Genomic DNA, 20,572 nt, shown 5'->3' with positions numbered 1-20,572 from the left:
ACTCCCACCATGAAATTATTCAGTGTCAGAAGTTTCTTGGCAGCATAACTCAGTTGTTGCAACTTTGCCAGAACGGTCCCTTGCATGGCTGTGGCCATGCCACCTAACATTGCTTCACACATTTAGTGGACACAAGTAAAGAGGCAGCATGAGTTTGGATGTGGCTGCCCTGTTCTGGAGGATAAGAGCGTTACAGTGGAGACATGGACTGTACTACTACAAGCAGCCCAAGAATATGTCTACCTGGCCAAGTAGTGCAGCCCCCTAAGAGCAGATCTGTGGAGCAACACAGCTGTGCTGTGAACCCAGTATCTACGTTACACACATTTCCAGGCTCTGTCTGAACAAGTCCTTGTTTGACCCTCTAGACGGAGTGTCCATTTACAGTTGGAGCACATCAGCTGTGTTCCTGAGAATGCATTTTTCAGTTTAGCTTTATCAGAAAGGAATCTAGCTCATGTGCTCCAAGACCGCTCAACTTTGTAAGCCAAGCCAGCATGCACTGTGAGGAGATGCACTTCAAAATAAAAATCTCTACTCTCCTGCTAGTGAAAGAGTACTTTCGTTCTTTATCAGCTGTTTTATACATGTTTATTCTAGTGTTTAGTGGCTGTTTTCACCTGTTTAGTTTCCCCACTGTACTTGGTATATTAGATGAAGTCCATTGTATACCAGAAAATGCACATATACGATAGATGGCTATTGTGATGGCTGCAAAGATATGTTTGTACATTTTGCATTTTGTGCTCTGGAAATATTAGATGCCATTCAGTGTTAATCTGATACAGGATTAAAGCTTCTGCTAGTGTTTAACCTGCATGCTGAAGATTTGAAAGTAGATACCGTTAAAGTAGGATGAATATGCAAATAGATATTTGCCATATGAACAGCTAATGTATTTGCACATATAACTTCCTCTCATTTTTACATTTCCAGATTTAAATGACAATGGGGCATTAACAGTAATACTTTTGGTGTCTGTAAGTGTACGTGTATATATATGTATATATATATATATATATATGTATGTATATATTCACAGACACAGATTACATTAATGTTATCTCTCTGGTTTACAGGTTCATCTTGGTACACACAGACTCATACTTATGCTTCCCCGCCTACATGTGTAAAACTCATCTTCCACATACAAAAATTGAAACTTCTTACTTCTAACCATCGCTGAAATGAATGGATTCTGTCTGAAGGAGTATTTTAGAACTAGGCTCCCATATTTTGATTTTCATCTATTTTCTCCATTATGTCAAAGAACAGATATTCCACTAGTGAAACTACCTGGAATTCATGCATCAAAAAAATAATGTCCATGCAGACACAGATGATGTGATTACAGTGAAAAACAAATGAAATCTTATGTCATAAATCCATTATGTTTGAAGACAAGGAAATAGTGCCAAACTCGAGATATTGGTCTTTGAATTTCAAAAGAACTACTGTTACTACTCCTTTAAATTTGGCCTTCATGAATTCAGTTCACATGTCATTCACACCTACCTACCTTCTATGACTTCAGAGGTATCATCAATACTCATTGAGAGCGCAATCTGGCACAATATTTTCAAGATTATTAGTATGTTTTGGGATAAGACAGTACAAAACTATAACAGGATATATAGACCAAGTATTCCATATCACACTCCCTAGCATGAAAATCTTCGGGCTTAATATGTTACGTAGCCATATATGACTGCCTCTTCTCTGGATTTACCTCAATTAAAGGAGCTTGGTCTTCATCTATATTTTAACAACCAACAGTGTTATTTCTGAGTTAAAAAACAGTGTGATCCAACACTCATGAGTGTGGGCAAGATCTCAATGTACCTTGAGAATGTAAATGAAATAGGTTTCCTGTTATGAAACAGGTGCACATTGCAAAAACATGCTAAGAAATGAGCTAAGGGATAAATTTACACCATATTTTGTAGTAGCTGCTTACCCCACATACTTATCTCATCAGAATAAATGTGCAAAGTAGTTTGTTCTTTATCGCACTGAACTGAAGACTGTGCACCTCCTGCAGAAAGATTGTACTGAAATTTACATTATATTTTTTCCAGTTACATGGTTGCGATAATTGTTTTGTACAATATTTACACTTTAAAAAACGGTTTTTATTCATCTTGCTCAGGTAAAGTTGTTCAGAGCAGTAGAATGCTGCTTTTTCTAGAAAATGTGTATTAAGTATGGAACATGGATGAAAATAACTTAGAATGAATTTTTAGATACTTTTCACTGTTAGTATGTACTAGGAAAAAGCCTCTACCCATTCTGCTACAGGTAAAACTCAGTCCATTTTGAACAGTAGATGTACAAAACTTTCATATTACTTTGGAAGGATTTGCTTATGAGATTTTCAGACCTCTCTGAGACAAAAGGATTCAGGGGTCATTGGACAACTAATTCCTTTGAGTTTATGAGCTGGGCCTTTCAGCCAGCCCTTTTGGGATGAATGGAATAGAATTTTTTTGACAAATATTCCCGCTCAAAATATTTTCAATGAAAGGTATTTCAACAGCTCTATTTACCACTTACTAAGACAATTTAAATCTGTTTTCAGTTTTCTTCTCATTTTAAAGAGGGGTACATTTCAACTAAGACTTCAACAACTTGTTGTTTTGACTTATGCCCTGATTGAAGAGCATGCATGCCTATACCTACCATCTTTGGCACTACACACATTTGTTCCTGGGCTCAGTTCCAAAGGGGGCAATTTAAAAATAGCAAAAATAAATGTTCATATGGTCCTTCCCCTTACTGCATTCCAATACCAAAGCCCTACTTCTGGTATAAGTTTAAAGAATTATTATTTTTTTTAATGGTCTCATCTCACAGTCAACTATAGCTTCTGCCAACCTTAACCCTGCGACTGTCCTAGGCAGCTGAGATAGTTTGCTATAACATAAACCAGTGTTTTCAGACAAAGCTCGATTTGCACAGGCTACTCAATGATAAGATTAAAAAACACATTTAGATAATCACGTGTGCATGAAGTTTCCACATACACAAACACCCAGGAGTCCTTCACAAATACATATCATTGTGCAAATTCAACTGCTCAAAAATCAGCTCCCTCAATGACTTGCTTAAACCAGGTTAAAGCCAGAGGTTCCCTAATCCAGACGCTAATGAAGTTTCCCTTAATGAGAAAGATAGCTCAAATTTATAACAGTTGCCAAAAACATCATGCAGAAATAATGTTATATATGACAGATATTTCACCAGCTGCTTTACAAATTTCATTATGCAGGGAGTCTAGCCTGGGTAAACACGAGGGGGGAGAGAGGCAGTGCGGTATTTGCCATTACTTTAGGGCAGGAGGAGATTTCACCCGGACCAGTAGAGCATCCCCAGCTCCTGCACTGCTGCGGCTGTTCCTGAATCTCCGCTCCAGGGAGACAAAGACTTTTTGTGAAGTGAAGTCTTAGGCTTTCCTCAGGCCTGAGCAATCATGACACAAGTCCTTCTCCACTCCTCTTTTCTTTCAGTACTCTGAAGCCGTGGAGGCAGCAACATCTGCCAAAGTGCATCAGACAAATTAGCACTCACAGCTGCGCAGCAGTTCTCTCAACTTTGTTTCTGATGTGAATGTAGTACAAACAGGTAACTATGATGAATCTATCCACTCATAAAGATGAATTGGTTCTATTTACTGCTTGTGCCATTGTTATTTAAAGAATCAACAACCTAATTTTCATTAATATTTTGCAGAAAGAATATTATTTGGACTACTAAGAGTATTCACCCATCACCCTCAAGAAAATTGTCAAAGATAAAATTACAAATGTGTACATAATTTGTTTGCTCAGCCATGTGTATCAAACAAAATATGTTTCTCTGTGTATTCTGACCAACTAACCACTTAGTAATATTTTAAAACTGTGTAATACCAAAATTAAATATGTTTTCATAAATGCAGTTGTCAGGATCATAGCTCAATGTATTTTCTTAGCACAAAACAGGCAAATTTGTGTGAAATGATAAAGCTGAAGGGTACATTTGCCTTGGAAATTAATCAACAGCTCACATGAAATATGCACATTGAATTCCTTTTTGCTAAAATAATGGTGAATATGGAAATTTTCCATGTTTTAAAAATTAATGCTCCTTCAAGGAACACATGTAGAGACCCAGTTTAAGCCAAGAGAGTCAGAATAATCAAAAAAGAACATACACAGAAAGAAAGACACCCTGCAGGGCCACAACAGCATGCAACACAGGAAACAAAAAGCTCAGACAGGTTTTACCTAGCAAACAGGAGGTGTTCTTTGGAAATGACAGACAGTATGAATAAAACTTCTATATCTCAACTATCCAGTTGAGAGATGAGAAGGTTATTGAAGTAATAACTGTATTTGTTGTTTTTATTAGTCACTATTCACCGGAACAACTGGGCATGCAGCCAGTTAGAATGGGGGCAAATTGCAAAACCTCAAAGAGGGGTATTAGGAATGAGTATTTCCTTTCTTTGGGTTCTAGAAAAACTAGAAGGGCCCAGAAGCGGAGTTATACTGTACCAAGAATAACTGATCCTCTTTCATTTTTTAGATAAGAGAACAAAAAACTCGCGAACAAAATGGTGCATAGAGATCTCTTTTCTAGGTGTGGGTAAAGACGATCATCCATCTGCAGTTGTGCAAGAGAGCAAGATGAGACGTATTGTACAGATTAATCCACAGAAAAATTATCAGTCAGAATGGACTAAGCCAAATGCAATGTAGGCAAATTAATTCTGATTTTCTTGATCAGAAAGTACATCTGTTTTGCACTTCCAGATTACAGAGGGTCTAGCTACCTCTGCTAGGTACTTGCTCTAATTTCCTTCAGTAGACAACTTTGCTTTGAGGTAGAAATGGAGTCAGGTATGCTACTTGTCTCCAAACAGAAAGTGAGGCAAGAAAAAAGAATTAATCTATGACTGAAACTTTATCAGTTTATTTTTTGTGACAGATAATGCATTTTTACAACCTCCCATGAGAACTCATGTGGAGGAGGTTTAGTGAGTTATCAACATCCTTCATAACTCATCTTATATTGCATTAATCATCAGCTTACACTAAAAAGGCCACCTGTCCTTGCCTGTTTGTCCCCTACAATGAAAAATGTCCCTCTGTGCTGTGGTTGTTAAATTGATCTGTATTTTTGTTACAAGATTTTGCACATTAACATCTTTTCATACTCAAAATCCGCAACTACTAAATTTACCATTCTTCTTGTCATAGTTTATTCCCTCATACCTGAAAACTGAGGCAGTCAAGTGAATAAAATGGCACAAACATATTAGCTCTACACTCAGCCTCTGACCATTTAAATGCTAAAAGTCAACTATTATTTTAGATCTGAAGTGTTCAGAAATGGATCGTACAATTCTGCATTCTGGTCCGGACCAGATATAGAGACATGCCAGCAGTTTCACAGACAAACTTATACTGATGGAATTTTTAGCTCAGTTTTGTATGCTGAAGCAACCTGGATAAACATTTGTGTTTTTAGCTGTTTACCCAGAACAAATCCAATCTCAGCACCACAACATGGGTAGACCAGACACACAGTTTTGAACACTGATCCGAACTCTTCCAAAAATTAGAAGGTAAGAGACTTAGATCTCAGATCCATATTGTTCTGCTTCTCCAGCCCAAACAACTATAGATTTATGCATCTATAGGAATTTAGTGTTAGGATAACAGCACTGCTTTGAAAAGTCTAAAGCTAACAGGAGAACATTGGCACGCTCTTCCACACCACCCTCAAGCCAGCTCATCAGTAAAGGAGCTCATCCTGATAGCCAGAAGTGATGATTGTTACTACCCCTTGGCCACTTCACCGCAACCATTTCTGGGCTATCATTTGTTTTATACTGTAGGATACTACAGAGATGAAAGCAGGCAGCAGAATTATGATGCAGACTAAAGGTTAAAACAACACAGATTGGTTAAGGAGACATTTAAAGAAGGGGATTAAAGGATGTTTGGTGTGTGTGATGACCTGGAACAGATCCTGCAGCTTGCAGCAGCCAATTATACATTTTATTTTGGTTTGATTTAACAGCTATTCAAGAAACTAGCATCAGCAGATTTAGTTATTATGGCTTTCAATAATTTTAGCAGATAGAGAACTAGAGATGGATGCTAATTATTATGTTTGTATAAGAGCTGGCTTTTTTGTTGTTGTTTGTAAATGTATATGATCTAAGAGCAATTTGCCAAGATATAAAGTAGTAATGGGAAATAATATTTTATTACTCTTGTAAATATTTGTTAAATACACGAAGGAGAGTTATTCTTTGCTACAGCAGTCCTAACAGCTCCCCAATTAGAAGAAAGCTCTAAAGCCTGGTGCCTTTATATGTATGCTGTTAGCTGGGTATTTACAGTAACTTGCAAATAAAGTTTAGTTCAAACTACAGAAGATGCCTCCCCCATCTTTTTTGATTACAATATGAAACAATGTGGAGGGAGGAATGAACATTACACACACAATACAGGAGAAATAACAGAACATTCTTATAAGAAATATTGTCCTGCCTACAAAAAATACATTTTTCCCCTATTTTCTTTTTTTTTTTTCATACTTCGCAAGTATATAGAGATTTAAAAAACCTAAAGTACCACATATCCATATAGCACTTCAGCAAGAGAAAGTAAGTTAAAAATACATGATAATTTTTTTGCAATAAAATCCTCAATTCAGTTCTCTGTGATTTGAGATGGTTTATAAGCCCTACTAGCTACCTAAGGAAGCCTGATACATAACCTACCTAAGGAAGATTGATTCTTCATGTTAAATATGTAGGTTTTTTCCTCCTCCCCTACTTTTTTTTTTTTTTTTTTTTTACGTTCTAGGAGCCAAATAAAGATGCTTCTTTTATGCTTTGTGTTTGGTTTTGGTTAATTTGTAGTTGACCAGCAATTATATTTTCCCTTTTTCCATAATAACGGCAACTTCAGGTTCTGGTTCTACAAGCAGAATCATCATCTTGAATTTACACTGACTTATGCACAAACTCTAGAAAAATCTTAGCTCTGTTTGTTTTTTAAAGGTTAAAAATCCTACGTGAATGCTTAGGGATAAAATGTTATTAAAGGCCAAGTCATCAAATAAGAGATATAAAAAAACATATCTATGACAGAAAGGACAGATACTTTGGCTATATCTACAGGTTCCAAAAAAAAAAAAAAAAAAAAAAAGGAAAGAAAGAAAAGAAAAGAAAAGAATAAAGATGCCCTTATCCTGTTCCTCCAGGCTGGACACAGTTTGCATTCATTAGTGTGATGCAGAGTCCGGCCTCGGCAAGGCTCCCTAGCCGACGCTCAGCGCTGCGCTAGCGTAGAGGCATGGCTTGTGGGTGGGAGCTGTGTCCGACCACCCCAGAGAGCAGGCAGAGCCAAGGCAGGACCTCCTCCCCGGACCACGTGCCTCCCGACAGCTCACCTCCCAGTGCTGTTGAGCACCGCTTGATACGGTCCGCACAAAGGAATGACTACAACCTCGGTGATGCACCGTTTTGGCCATTTCCTGCTTGAACGCTGAACCGTTCCTGTCAGAAGCGAATCAGCCCCATACATCTACCTGCAATCAAAAGGCTGGAACGGCACAAAACAAGGGAGAGTTATAAGTGTGGTTAAATCAGATTCCCGTCCCCGAGCAGATGGACTGAAAGGGCCCTCCCTAAAGGACGTTTAGCAGATGGGTTCTTAGCTCTTAATGAGAAAACTCTACAGTTACAGAGGTGCTGGAGAAATAGGAAAAACTAAATAAGGGAAGATTTGTTACTCATTCTGATGGCTGTTGGATGCCTGGCTGCAGTCTCTGGCCTAGGAGGCAAAGCTAGGTACCATTTTAGGAGCACTTCAGGAGCATTTCCAGCCCCCAAAATACATTATCTGGGAGTAACAGCTATATAATAAACATACATCCAGATGTACACCATCATAAGAATATAAAAAAGACATAAAAGAAACAACAGATGGTAACATACTGTCCACTACCATTAAAAATTGGAGGTGAGAGCACATGTTCCTCCTACAAAGTCATGATTTCTGCAGACAGCTACGAAAGCCAGAGGTGCTGCAGCTGTTTATAGCAGCTGAGGACCTATTTCACTTTCCTGAAGATGAACAGGAGCCTGATTTTATTCAGAACAAAACATTCATGATGCAGTAAATGTGGCAGGACAAATACTCCCCTCGTGTAAATAAGCACAACTTAAGAAAGCACTGCAGGTTTACATCAGCTAAGGACTCAGTTCCTTGCTTGTGAGTAAACAGTTCCCTTTCTTGACACTACCCAGATGTACTGCTTGTGAGTGACAGAGTCAATCTTTAACCAAAAATGTAAGTCCAAAAATTAATTAAAATTAATACTAACATACATCTGCAGAGCCATTTCTCATCTATCGCTCCAGAGATGACCAAAAATACAGAATATCTGCAAAGCAAGCAATAGTGCTCAGCCCTTTTTTATTCCCACTACTATATATATTTATTAAAACGGTTTTTACCATTATTTCATCAAAAGAGCTTCTGAGATTTGAGAGAATCATGAAATGTGTTTTCCCATTGTTTAGCATTAAATCAAATCCCACAGAGAACAGCTTTATTCTCACTAGAATTCTACCTAAACTGGATTCTGTAGAAAAAAGTTAACACTTCAGATGAAACATTCGATGTAATACCAAAAAAAGAAAACATACAGTTATATTCTTTTGCCAGAGGGTATTTACTATACAGATAAAAGGAGATCTCACATCTCTTGAAAGTCAAAAGCTTGAGTAGGTAATGAAATTCCTAATAAACAGCAGGGTGAGGGGAAAAGGGGAAACAGACCCATGCCATTCTACTTTTTCCAGAAAATTACACAAATGAATGTATGGGAAAAGGAATGAACTGACATCTATTTGTTCTGTGTGAAAGGAGCTATATAGATTTTTCAGAAGCCAATTTTTTTTGTTCTATATTGAGGCTTATCAGCTGCTCCAAAATACAGCTTCTATAACAGAAAGTGATTTTTTTTTAAATAGCTTCCTCAGAAAAAGTTTACTTTTGACAAGACTCACATTTTGAAATAGTCAAAGAATTTACTTTAAGAAGGATGCTAGCATAATGTGGACTAATTACATACACGTTTATAGTTAGGTTAGATTTATTTTGCATAATGTCATTTAAACTAAGGATCTTAAGATATTTAGAAACATGCAGGACTCTGCTGATTGACGCCTTGAATATTAATAGCTGTAATAAAAATTACAAGAGCACTGAAGTGAAAACTCAATGAAAACTGCCATTCTGACTGGAGATAGCTTGCACCAACCTTGCAATGGTGGCAAATAGCCACACAGGGGACACAACAACACTGAATCTGAAGGCAGGCTTGGAAACACCCCAGTCACGTGTCAGACTGACAAGCGAGCTCGAAGAGGTACCATTGACCTGACTTGCCCTGCTCATGCTTTTTATGCTTTCGTGCTTTGTCCTGACTTCTCCTATTTGCAACATAGGAATTTTCTCCTCTGCTCACCAGTGAAGCTGGTCTCGATGCTATATTTTGCTACCCAGCTAATTCCACAATGTAATTGCGTGTTTTTTCTTGGATCTGGGTCAAAAACACAGTGGAAAGAGAAGTGACAGCAACACCTGCAATAGCAATGGCAGGACACCTTGGTTGAACCCCAACACTCGCACTGCACAGGGTTGTTTGGCTGCCACGAACTGACGGTGTCCAGAGAAGAGGGGCATTCGGCACCTCATTTTGTTGAAAAATAAAACACAAACTAGGGCACAGACTCTGTGCCGCCAGAGATTATAAAGCACAGCCCTTTCCCATACATGACCGCGCAGCAGTCTCTTCCACTAGCCAATTTAATCTCTTGATTCAGCGGAGAACACAAGTAGCTTCAACCAGGTACAACCTTAGCTGTGTCGAGGTCAGCTGGAGGTCTGCCACCAGCATCCACCCAGTAGGCCATCTCCCCCTGGACTTTGCTTAGACAGCCACATCTCAAAGCTAAGCTTGCGCTCAAAACCTTTGTAAGGCTATTAATTCTTTTCTAACTCTAAAATCCTTCAACGTTGCTTGAGTAGGCCATAAATAGTAGCTGACACTAAACAATAATTACAACAATATCATGATATTTTTTCTTTATTTTCTCCCATTGTTTATCCAACAATTATTAAGCCCAGACAGCTAAACTGTGCAACTAATGCTCAAAATATTCCCCAAAATGATAAATACCAACCTACAAGCATCAAAAAATACTTGAAAGGCTCTGACAATCTAGCAGAGAAAATGCTTATTGTGAAAGTGTTTCAAAAGAACTAGGTTACTGCTTTTCCATGAGATAACTTGAGTATATTAAAGGAAATTCATTCTAGGCAAATCACCATAAAGCTATAAATATCTGCTTCTCCAGATCAGGTGACTCATGCATTGAAGATGACAGAACAAATGTGATGTCTAAAGTCAGTCACACATCTGAACCTAGAGAATTCCAGTGTCAAAGGTTTTGGCTAGAGGTCTAAAGATACATTAGTTGAATTTTGATTCAAAGAAAAAAAGTTATCTTTATTCAAACAAAATTTTAAAATGTTTTTGCTTTTCTTTCTTCATTGGAGAACACGAATAATATTTTAAGCAGCCAAAATGAAAGATCCTTCCTTTAAGGGCGCTTATTTTATTTTCCACTTTGAGTTGTTAAAGAAAGATTACGCAAGTGATTTCTACAGTCTTATCTCTCTGTCATTATTTTTCTTGCTCGTTTACTTTAATATTCCAGGCTGAGAAGAAGGGGAGCTGAGGCAGCAGTTCACGTCGTGCCCTGTCATTCTTTCTGCAGGAACAGTAGCCTCCAAAAGGAGGGCTGGGATGAGCCAGTTCCTGCATGCGGCAAATCGTTAAAAGCAAATCCATCAGCTCATCTCTCAGCGTGCGTGTCATATATTGGCACAGGCTCACACACAGGAAGGTAGGAGTTTTCTGAGAGAAAGGAAGAGGAGAAGGGAGTATAGAGTAAAAGTCTCTTGGCATTTTAAGGAGATATTGACTGGGATTAAAAAGGATGAAAACTATGTTATCTCCTTTTATTTTCAACCCTACTTGAATTGTAATCCATTCTCATCATTAAGATGTGATGTGAGACATCCATTATAAACCCTCATTTTCACAATATTTCAAGCAGTTTCCATGTGATATTGTTCCTTTTGACTAAGATTTTATTTAAAGAAACACTTCAGAAATTATATCACTCACACTCCAGCCCATTATTCAAAATAGCTGTAATGCTGTTGAACTAAATTATTTGTCCCACACTAAATAATCTTTTATCTTTTCCACTTGAACACATCCTGTCTGCTGTTGCACAACCAAAGGTAATATCATTTATCCCAAACATGATTGCCTTCATTTCAATTTTCCCCTTATTAATAATATATCAAAAATAATCATCCAGCACAATTTGATTTTCCTTTCTTCAGTATTCCCTCCTCAAAACCTATTTCAACAGATGACTTGGGTAAAATATAACCAGTTTATCTGATCCTTTCCTTCCTTTGCAGAAGAGTGTCTGGTAGCAACAGCATAACGTGTTAATTTTCCAAATTGTGTTGTGGAATACCAGTAGCCAATACTTCCAAAAAAAAAGATTGATTTATAATTTTTTAAAAGCCTTAAAATTATTTTACAATGGAAAAAAAATCTGATTTCTGTAAAATGTTTTTAGTAGGGAATTTTAATATTTTTCTTCAACTGTAGTGTATAAGTACTATAATAGCAAAAAAGTTAATATATGCACTATAAAATTACGAAAGTACACTAAGGTAAGAATTTTAAAGCATGTAGCATACAGTAGTTCCCCCTCCTTCTGCTTCCCACCCCTATTTTACACAAAACTGCCCTATTGCCTGATGCTTTCCTCATAGTTTGCGGGAGTTCTTGTGTATGTGGCTCCCAGCTACAAGGCAAACCGAAGTCCAGAGGAACTACATGCACTGAAAGGTGCAAAGAACATGCAGACAATTTTGCAGGAGAAGGGCTTTGAAGCAATTTCATTTTGAGGCACATGCTATGTACGCATGCGGCAACAAGCAATTCCCCAATTGAGGGTGACCTCACGACTGTACTTTTTGAAAGCCAATTGAAAAATACAACAGCAGAATTTCCTGCAGTGCACTCAGCATTTTCTCGGTCTTAAACAGACTCATAGGAGCTTCCCTTCCAGTAACTTTTTAGTCCAGGCAGGCTGAGGAGTAGGGCATTTACACTCTGTTGGGATTTAAAATGCTAGCATTTCCTATATATTAAACTACTCCAGCACCCCCTGTTAGTGTGGCTGAAAAAACTGGGGTAGCAACATTGTTACCAGAAAATGGCTCATTCACTGTTCTCCCTCCTCCTCTTTTCATCTTTTAACCACTCTGAATTTAGCCAGAATCTCATTTGTTTTAATCATTTCTCATTAAGAACATACTCAACAGTAATATAGTCCTATCAGTAAACTTTCTTCACATACTGAAATGGAGAACAAAGACTCAGTTCTTGGCTAGGCTTTTCTTCCAGTTAGCTTTATTTAAATTGATGGTCATTTTTTGTCCTTCCTTCAGGCCTTTCCCAAAAATCTCCACTCAGTCCGGTTTTATATTAAATATTTACGATGAAAATGGAAACCATATTGAGTGGTTTCCACTAAGTCACCGACACATGACCACTGATCACTTATGTCAAAGCCATGAGCATATTCTTTTGTACTGAGGCATTTAACCAATTTAATTTTTCTCTTGGGCAATGTACAAATTGCTGAAAGGGTGTATTATGTCATGCTTTTGCCACAGACATATTCCTTCTCCAAATAAAGCCACTATATTTGTCCTTCCACCCCCACACAGCTGGCACAAAACATTCAGCCGGACACAAGATAAGGCAAAAAGGAGGAAAAGAAACAGAGGCAGATAAAGCTGTAGGGCTCCCAGATAATAACAGCAGAGTACTGACTTCAGCATGGCTTTCAAAAGTAAAAGGTAGAAACCACTTGTAGCCAAAGCCCAGTCCTGTGAGTCCTAGGAATTATAAGCACACGAATCAGAATGTAATCAGTGTTAGCTTGCCTTGAACCCAAAACCAGACATTTTAAAGTAGTGTAACCAACAGCAGTATATAAGCATTTTACAACTCTGATACAGCATAGCCAAACCCAACACATCACATTTTACATCAGTATTTGAGCAATCTGATCAAAGGGGCAAAGAAAAACACGGTTGCAGACAGAAATAAATATTAGATAAAATGTATTGCTAATTAATGAATTTACGAAAGTTTTGTTTTACAGTTGAAAATTGGCCTAATTTGTCAGTTCTCTGCACACTCCTATCACAGCAATCTCTAATTCCCTGATAGATACATACAATAAAACATATATTCAGTAGTAACGTTTTGCTCGTAAGTGCACTACGTACTAAAGGGAAGCTGGTATTTTCAGAACAATACTTTTCTCCTTGGCTCTAGCCATCCTGTTTATTTTTAATGTCATGCTGTGCATTTCATGTGATGGGCTTTGAATTCAGCAAGGTTTTCTAAAATCAGATTACCATCCCTGCAAGGGAAGAGGAACCATTATAGCTAGGGGTGCAAGCTGCTGTCTAAAGCTGTTCTTCTGAGAAAACTGTTAATTTCAAACATGCAGATAAAAAGCAGTAGGAAACAACAATTGGTTCCTCATCAGCAATGAATGAATGACATGATTCCTCACCCATCTTTATTTTTCACGCTCAAATTGAGTTATCTTTAAAATAATCAGTCAGCTGCTAACATGCGCTTATATAATTTGCTATTAACATTATCATTAAGCGTATATTTGTGTTATCCACTGATCAATCAGGCACTCTCCAAAACCTAAAGGATTGTGGGGGTATAACAGCAACATTCAAAATCTATCCTCAATAGGTTAAAGAGAAATACAAAAAGGATTAGAAACCTATTGGAATGAAGAACTGACAAAATACTGAACATCCCACTTCTGAAGCTATGGACTTGAGCCCTCTTCCAGGTAGGGCTGTTCCTGAGGCCAGACCACCCTCCCGACTCCTGCTTTTTTTTCACATCACCCCTTTGGCAGGGGAAGAGGGGAGGAGCAGGAGTCTCCAACTCTTAAAGACCAGCCAAGCTGCTCAGAAGATCACTCTGTGACCTACTTCTGTCGAAAGGGCCTACATTAACTGTTTGAATTGGCTATTTTGACTGTAATAGGACAGGAAGTCCTCCTATGTCTGACCGAACAGGTAAATCTAGAGCTCAGCATCCCCCAGTGTAGTGGTGGTGACAAGCAGCAACCTACTCACAGTATGTCTGTGGCTCGAAAAAAAGCTGATGCTGGCAACACAAAATAGCATGCTTGAATTTCCATTTAAGAGCCATTTACAGGCTGATTTAAAGTGAACTGCTGACTCCAGGCTCGTTTGGGAGGGGGCCGTGAAATGATGCTTTTTTGTGAACGATTTTGCCTCAGCAGAGAAACTAATGAAAGCAGGGATGGCCCTCGCTCCTGCAGGGGACGGCTGGAGAAGAGGGTTGCCGGACGGAGCACCAGGCAGTGCTGCTGCCCGCACTATCCTGCTGTAGGTAAGCAAAAGACTTCCAGCTGCAGGTTTGGAAATCCAGGACTAGGATGCATGCTAAATAAGCAACCAGAGCAGGAGCAGAGTGGCTCCACTGTTGCCTCCAAGAGCGCCCGTACCTCACGCAACCCCCACGGCATCAGTAATGGGTCATTTGCTGTGGTGAGCAAAAATAACAGTCTAAACCAAGCAGTGCAGGAATATGCATGCCACATCGTGGTTTGCCAGGTAATGTCACAAATTGTTTTTTTTTTTTTTCCTCTCTGTTGAAAATCCTACCAGAAAAAAAAAATAGCAAGATGGTATTTCGCTCTCGAAGATACAGACTTGGCTAGGGTATTCAGCTCTGTTTACTGGTGGAGACTTCTTTCAGCATAGGGCTAACCTTTCTGTGCCAGATGGGTCAATGATGTGCTGTGAATAAGCTCTCCCAGGATCACCTTTCACAGTACAAAAGACCGACCAATTTGCACAGTATCGGCTTCGGGCATGCATGTTATCACGCACGTAAAGGCTAGGAAATAAGAAATCGTAGTACACTTGCCACATATTTAGCTGCCACATAAAATGTATCCATTGAACAAAAACTACTTTCACACTCAATATAGGAGGAGGATTGGGGTTAAAGAGAATTATTAATATATACATTATCAATAATATATGATCTTCATTTAGACAACACATTCTGTGTCAGTGGAGATGGTCATAAAGGCAGTTCTCCCTAAACAGATTTTCTCCTGGTTCCTAAATGAGTATCACAAGCTAGCATTTTTTAATTTCAGATAAGATTAAGCACCCATTTCGGTTTCCCAAAAATGAAAGAAGAAATGTTTGGGACAATTAAAGAATTTAATTTCAATACATTAAAACTCTCCTTTTCCGATTTGTATTTTTGGAATGTTTTAATATAAGCTATTATGAACCTCATCTTAAAATATCACATCACAATAAAATATTGAAGCATTCCAGCCTGAGGCTATCAAAAAGAGTTGTTTGGATAGATTAAAAGTGACCCTTTTAATTTAATTTTCAAATGCAGTTTCATGAAGATTGATTTTAACACTATGCTATTTTTCTGTTAGGAAAAAAAAAAGTTTTATCAAATCCTGCCCACCCTATTTTGCCCAAAGCATATTAGGCAAAACATCTCATTTCAAAGACATACTGAGAGGAAAGAGCACTACTACTACTTTTAGGAAACACAGAGTGAGGATCAGAGTGAAATCTTCTTCCTTCCTATATACCAACTACCAATTTTAGGATACAGTTTAGTTATTAATTGAGTTCTAAATATTTGGGCTCTGTGGGTAAATACCTACAATTTTTTCTGTTAAGAGCACAACCAGTATAACCTGCCTATTTTTGTTTGTTTGTTTTGTTTTTTTAAACCAACCCCACGTGTGTCCTTAATGCGAAGCAGGGTTCAGCTATGGACACGTGCAAGTGAGGCTGCAGCAGCATGTTGTGCCCGTGCTTCCTTCCCACACATCCTGTCGAATACCGCAGATACTTCCCAGGGAAAGTATTTCAAGGACCATATTGGCTTCCTCACTTGTCTATGGATCGCCAAGGCGGTGGTCATGCATTTAGCATCCAGTTTACCTCCATCCGCTCTCTGCTAGGACTGATTTTGCGGTAATGAAGAAAAGGGGAACTCTGACATTAAACTTACGCTGTGCTTTATTTCAAATGTAAACATTCATAGGGCAACAAGGACAACAACAAATCACCATGCAACAGGCTGGAAAACACACAGCTAAAGTGATTTAAAGAAACCAGGGATTTTCAACGAACAGAGCTATCTTGAAGACATAATCGTCAGCTCTATAGAAAGCAGCACCACAAATAATTATCACATCCTAGGAGTCACAGGTTTCACCGATAAGCTAGGAAAGATGAGTTGTATAGGTAGCTTTTTTTTTTTCTTCTTCCTCTTCTCTCCCTGCCTTCAAACAGCCCAGAGCAGCCCAGGTACCCCCGCACTGGCACATCTCCATGCCAGGGCACACGGTGGTGATCCCCGCTCTACAGCACATACGCTGCAGGTCAGAGGATGCGTTGGTTACAGGGCATCCTGCTGCTTGCAAAGCAATGGCAAAACCTACCTGTTTTTCACCACTGGTCTTGCTCCAGAAACCTAGACCAGAAAGACAAGGATAGACCTCCTTCACTATACTTCTCTTTCTACCACCAGTTTAAAGGAAAGATCTACCCTGATGCACACAGTAGCAAATTACACAGAATTTCAGCTAAATCTCAGTTGCAAATTCCTTGCCACTGTGTTACAAAGAAATCAATGGCATAAAAGTCCTCATTTATATTAGATGAGGTCTCCTCATCTCTCCATTACACAAAAAAATACATAACTACATGCAGAAAGAAAAGGTGAGGGGAGGCTAAAGAGAAATATCTGTGATCAAGTCCCTCAGATTTCTGGTGTACTTGTAATTCATTACTCAAACCAATCCACATAGTTTTCCTTCCATTTTGTGCTCGTGGAGGCTATATTCTAGATCTAGTTGAAGTACATCTTTATTTTCTAAGATTTCTGTTTATGGTATTTTAGTGGTACTGACCTTTCATTGTACTTTGCACAAATCCTCAGACCTTCATGCTTGCCAAGATATAATTTATCTCTAAAATTGAATATGCAGAACTGTGTTGACAGAAACTCAGCTGAATAAGTACATAAGTCTGGCATATAGTCATCTAAGCTTTCTTAATATTATTAAGTGGTTAATGTGCAAATCTATGACCAAAATATATTTTCGGGTAAATCAGATATAAATAAAAGTAGGCTGAAAAGAAGAGCTAAGCATATCAATTCCTAACATCACATTTAAGCATCTTAATGTGCATCCAAGAGCTGGCAAAAAAAATACAGCACACATTGCTGCCTGACATACAAAACCTGTATTCTCATCCACTCACACTTCTGTGTCTGTTTTTTTGAGGTTTTTCTTTTGTTTTTTTGTTTTTTTAACTACTACATGTAGGAGCAGGTAGTGTTTTTTAGACTCAAGTCTTTTCAAGAACTTCCTAAAATTTAAGAGTAGTTTCATAAATAATAAAAATAATGAAGACCGAGTATCTCACTTGAAGGTTGTAATGCTAGGTAGACTATGGCCTTCCATGAACTACTAGATCTTTAAGTGGTAGTTCGAAGCATGTGTTATAAACAGTGCCTCCCGCAAGTGAGAGTGTATTGTCAGGAAAGTTAGCTTTTATCCTCATATTTGTGAGTCTCCTTCACTAATGATAGGAAATCTTCAGACCAAGCAATTCATTCTTGACTGTATGCACAAATGCTTCTCTTTCCAGTAAAATTTCTACATTTTAGCACAGGCAACTTCCCAATAGGCTCCTGCAGCTCATTGAAAGTCCTCCTAGTACAAAAATCAGCCACACAGCTCATTTTTGGATACATGCCTTTTCTCTGTATTCAATCACCCTCTTCCTCTCATACCATCGGGGACAGAAGACTCGAGCAGGTTCCTTCACAGCCCTGTGAGAATCTCAGTTTTCTCTCTCCCCTCTGTGCTGTAATGGCAAATGCTGTAGTGAAGGGGAATTTGTTTCCTTAACGACCTCCAACCTTAACAAAAGATTCAGCTGAGTTCTAATAAAACAATGAGGGTTCTTGAATTTTAGACTCTGCAGCTTGCAGACCTCAGTTTACAAGTCTGTCCAAGGAACCCTTTGTCATTCATCTGTGAGTTCCATTTCCTAGTTTTCAGCATCTGACAGAACAAAAGAAAATAGATTACAATTTGCCAGAATTACCTGCCATCTTTCCACTCCAAAAGATTCAAAGCCTATCTGCAAAAATAGCATTCATGCACAAAAATGAACGCATTGCAACTTAGTGGTAGGATGTGAAGAGGAGGAAGGGAAATTGATGAATGAGTAAGAAACACAGAAAGAGAAAGAAAATAACAGAGGGTTGCTAGGATTTCATTGTTTTCTTTTGTCTGAATATACAGACACTAGAGAAGATAAACGAAGACTTAAAAACACAAAACCTGCTTTTCCCTAGGCACATATCTACTACAGCACACTTAGACACTTTCTTTGTTCAAAGGATGTTCCCTTTTGCAGATAAACTCCCTATTTTTCATGAGAAAAAGAAGAGGAATTTTAAGACTGAAGTCTTGAACACAATACCGTCACTCTTGGTTATCCACAAGTTAAAATTTATGCCACACAAGGAAATATTTAAAACCACTTTTTTCACTGAAATTCTATATTCTGAGCTCTATGGCTTCCACATCAGACTCAGTGAAAGTGCTGACACCTAGGCAAATCAAGATAGCTTTTTTCCTTTTTTTTCTGATACTGTTCTGCCTTGTTCAAGATAACTAGCTATTATATTATGGTATATTTTTACTTGCTGTCTTTCTAATAAGCTGGTATATGAGAGAAATAGGAAAGATACTCAACTCCAGGAATTTTTGCCTATCTAGATGCTAGACAAAAATACAACTCCAAAACCTCTGAATAGGTCTTCATGTCTAGGAGACATGAATATAATTAATACAGGTGAGATTATGGTGGAACAACAACAACTTAAAACTCTCTTCCAGGAATTCCCAAGGCTGATGATATTGCACTTCATTGCCTTTTTACCAGGCTTGGAAAGATTAACAGAAGGGAAGCGATATATTCCTTTAAGGGAAAAGTGAATGGAACAGGAAATGGGAAATGCTCCCCTCGCTCTACGTCCACTTGAGCAGGCCACCTCGTGCAGGTATGGAAGAGCTTTCTGAAACACCAGTGTTGGTGGCGGCCACTGTATCCAACACTGGAGCTTCACAGATGCATTGGCATGCAACGTTGGTACAACTCAGGACTTCAGACTACATTTCCACTGCAATTCCTGAGTGACTCTCCCTGCATTATTAGGAACAGGTAATTCTTGTTTTCAGATTTCTTAAACAGTATCAGTAAGCAATAACTCCTGCTTCAAGGACTGACTTTCTTTCCATAAGGTGCTTGCAGTTTTGCTAGTTCAGGTACTTTTATTTGGCATAAAGGGCAAGATTCAAAGTGATACTGTCGCATTTAAGATGTAAAACAGGCAGAAATGAGGTGATCCAAAATTGTATCCCAGAAAGTTGCTATCTATTCTGTTTAGACACCCAACAGGTTGCAGGTTTTGACATTTCATTGCAAAAGCCTAGGCATTCAAAGACTTGTTCTTCAGTACACTCAAAGATATCATCATCTTTGCTAAACCGAACATCTGTCTAGGTACTTCACTTTTGCCTAAGGCAGTCTAGAGTTTGCAGAGTAGGTGACCCAACCCAAATTATGCGCAGAAGCCACTGAGCAAAACACATTCAGGGCACTGAGTGCAATCAAAATCAAAGAAGCCTAAGACTCTTTCATTCATAAAACAGGACCAGGAAAGACACTTTCTATCACTAATCCATTTACTATGGCTGTCTAAAACAAACTCTCCTAGGAAGAAACTCAAATTTAGGTCTCCCTCCCTCAAGCTCCATGATTTATTCCTAAATGTTAAAGTCAAGCTACTACTCTACTTTTTCTCTGTGAAATTTCCTCCTTGAATTCTTATCAATACAATAGACCGGTCTCAACAGGAAAGATGAAGGATGCTCTCCAGGGAAATACCAGGTGACGGTGAACACAAATTCCTAACCATCAGGCAACGTGGAGTTAATCTCTCAGCCTGAGGAGGGACTTTAACCCCAACCTCCCTGTTCCCTGTTTTGTCCCCTGTTACCATCACCGTCACACAGCTGTCATTGACTACAGAGTCAAATAAAAGAATGAGCGTGCCATCTCCAATTCATGTGGGTGGCTGTGACATTCCAGTTTTATATTGTATCTGACCACAGCACACATGTCTCAGCATGCTGGAAGTCATGAATTTCATTCTCTGAGCTAGCACTACAACACCTTGAAGCCTATAAGGTATGGCCCAAATTCCC

General features: G+C 38.5%; 1 long non-coding RNA gene across 2 annotated transcripts in view; it reads right to left on the bottom strand.

The window, feature by feature from the left end:
• LOC134139142 (uncharacterized) overlaps positions 1 to 20,572 on the bottom strand; it is a 204,250-nt gene that overhangs the window by 100,544 nt on the left and 83,134 nt on the right. Inside the window, exon 5 of one of the 2 annotated variants that reach the window (XR_009958081.1) lies at positions 7,456 to 7,601. The exons of the other annotated variant lie outside the window; for it this stretch is intronic. This is a non-coding gene — a long non-coding RNA (uncharacterized LOC134139142). Of the gene's footprint in view, positions 1 to 7,455; positions 7,602 to 20,572 lie in introns of those variants that run through there. 2 annotated transcript variants of the gene reach the window in all.

This window comes from Rhea pennata, chromosome 3 (genome assembly GCF_028389875.1).
Source record: "Rhea pennata isolate bPtePen1 chromosome 3, bPtePen1.pri, whole genome shotgun sequence".
NCBI classification, from domain to species: Eukaryota; Metazoa; Chordata; class Aves; order Rheiformes; family Rheidae; genus Rhea; species Rhea pennata.
This window is presented reverse-complemented; position numbering and strand designations above follow the sequence as displayed.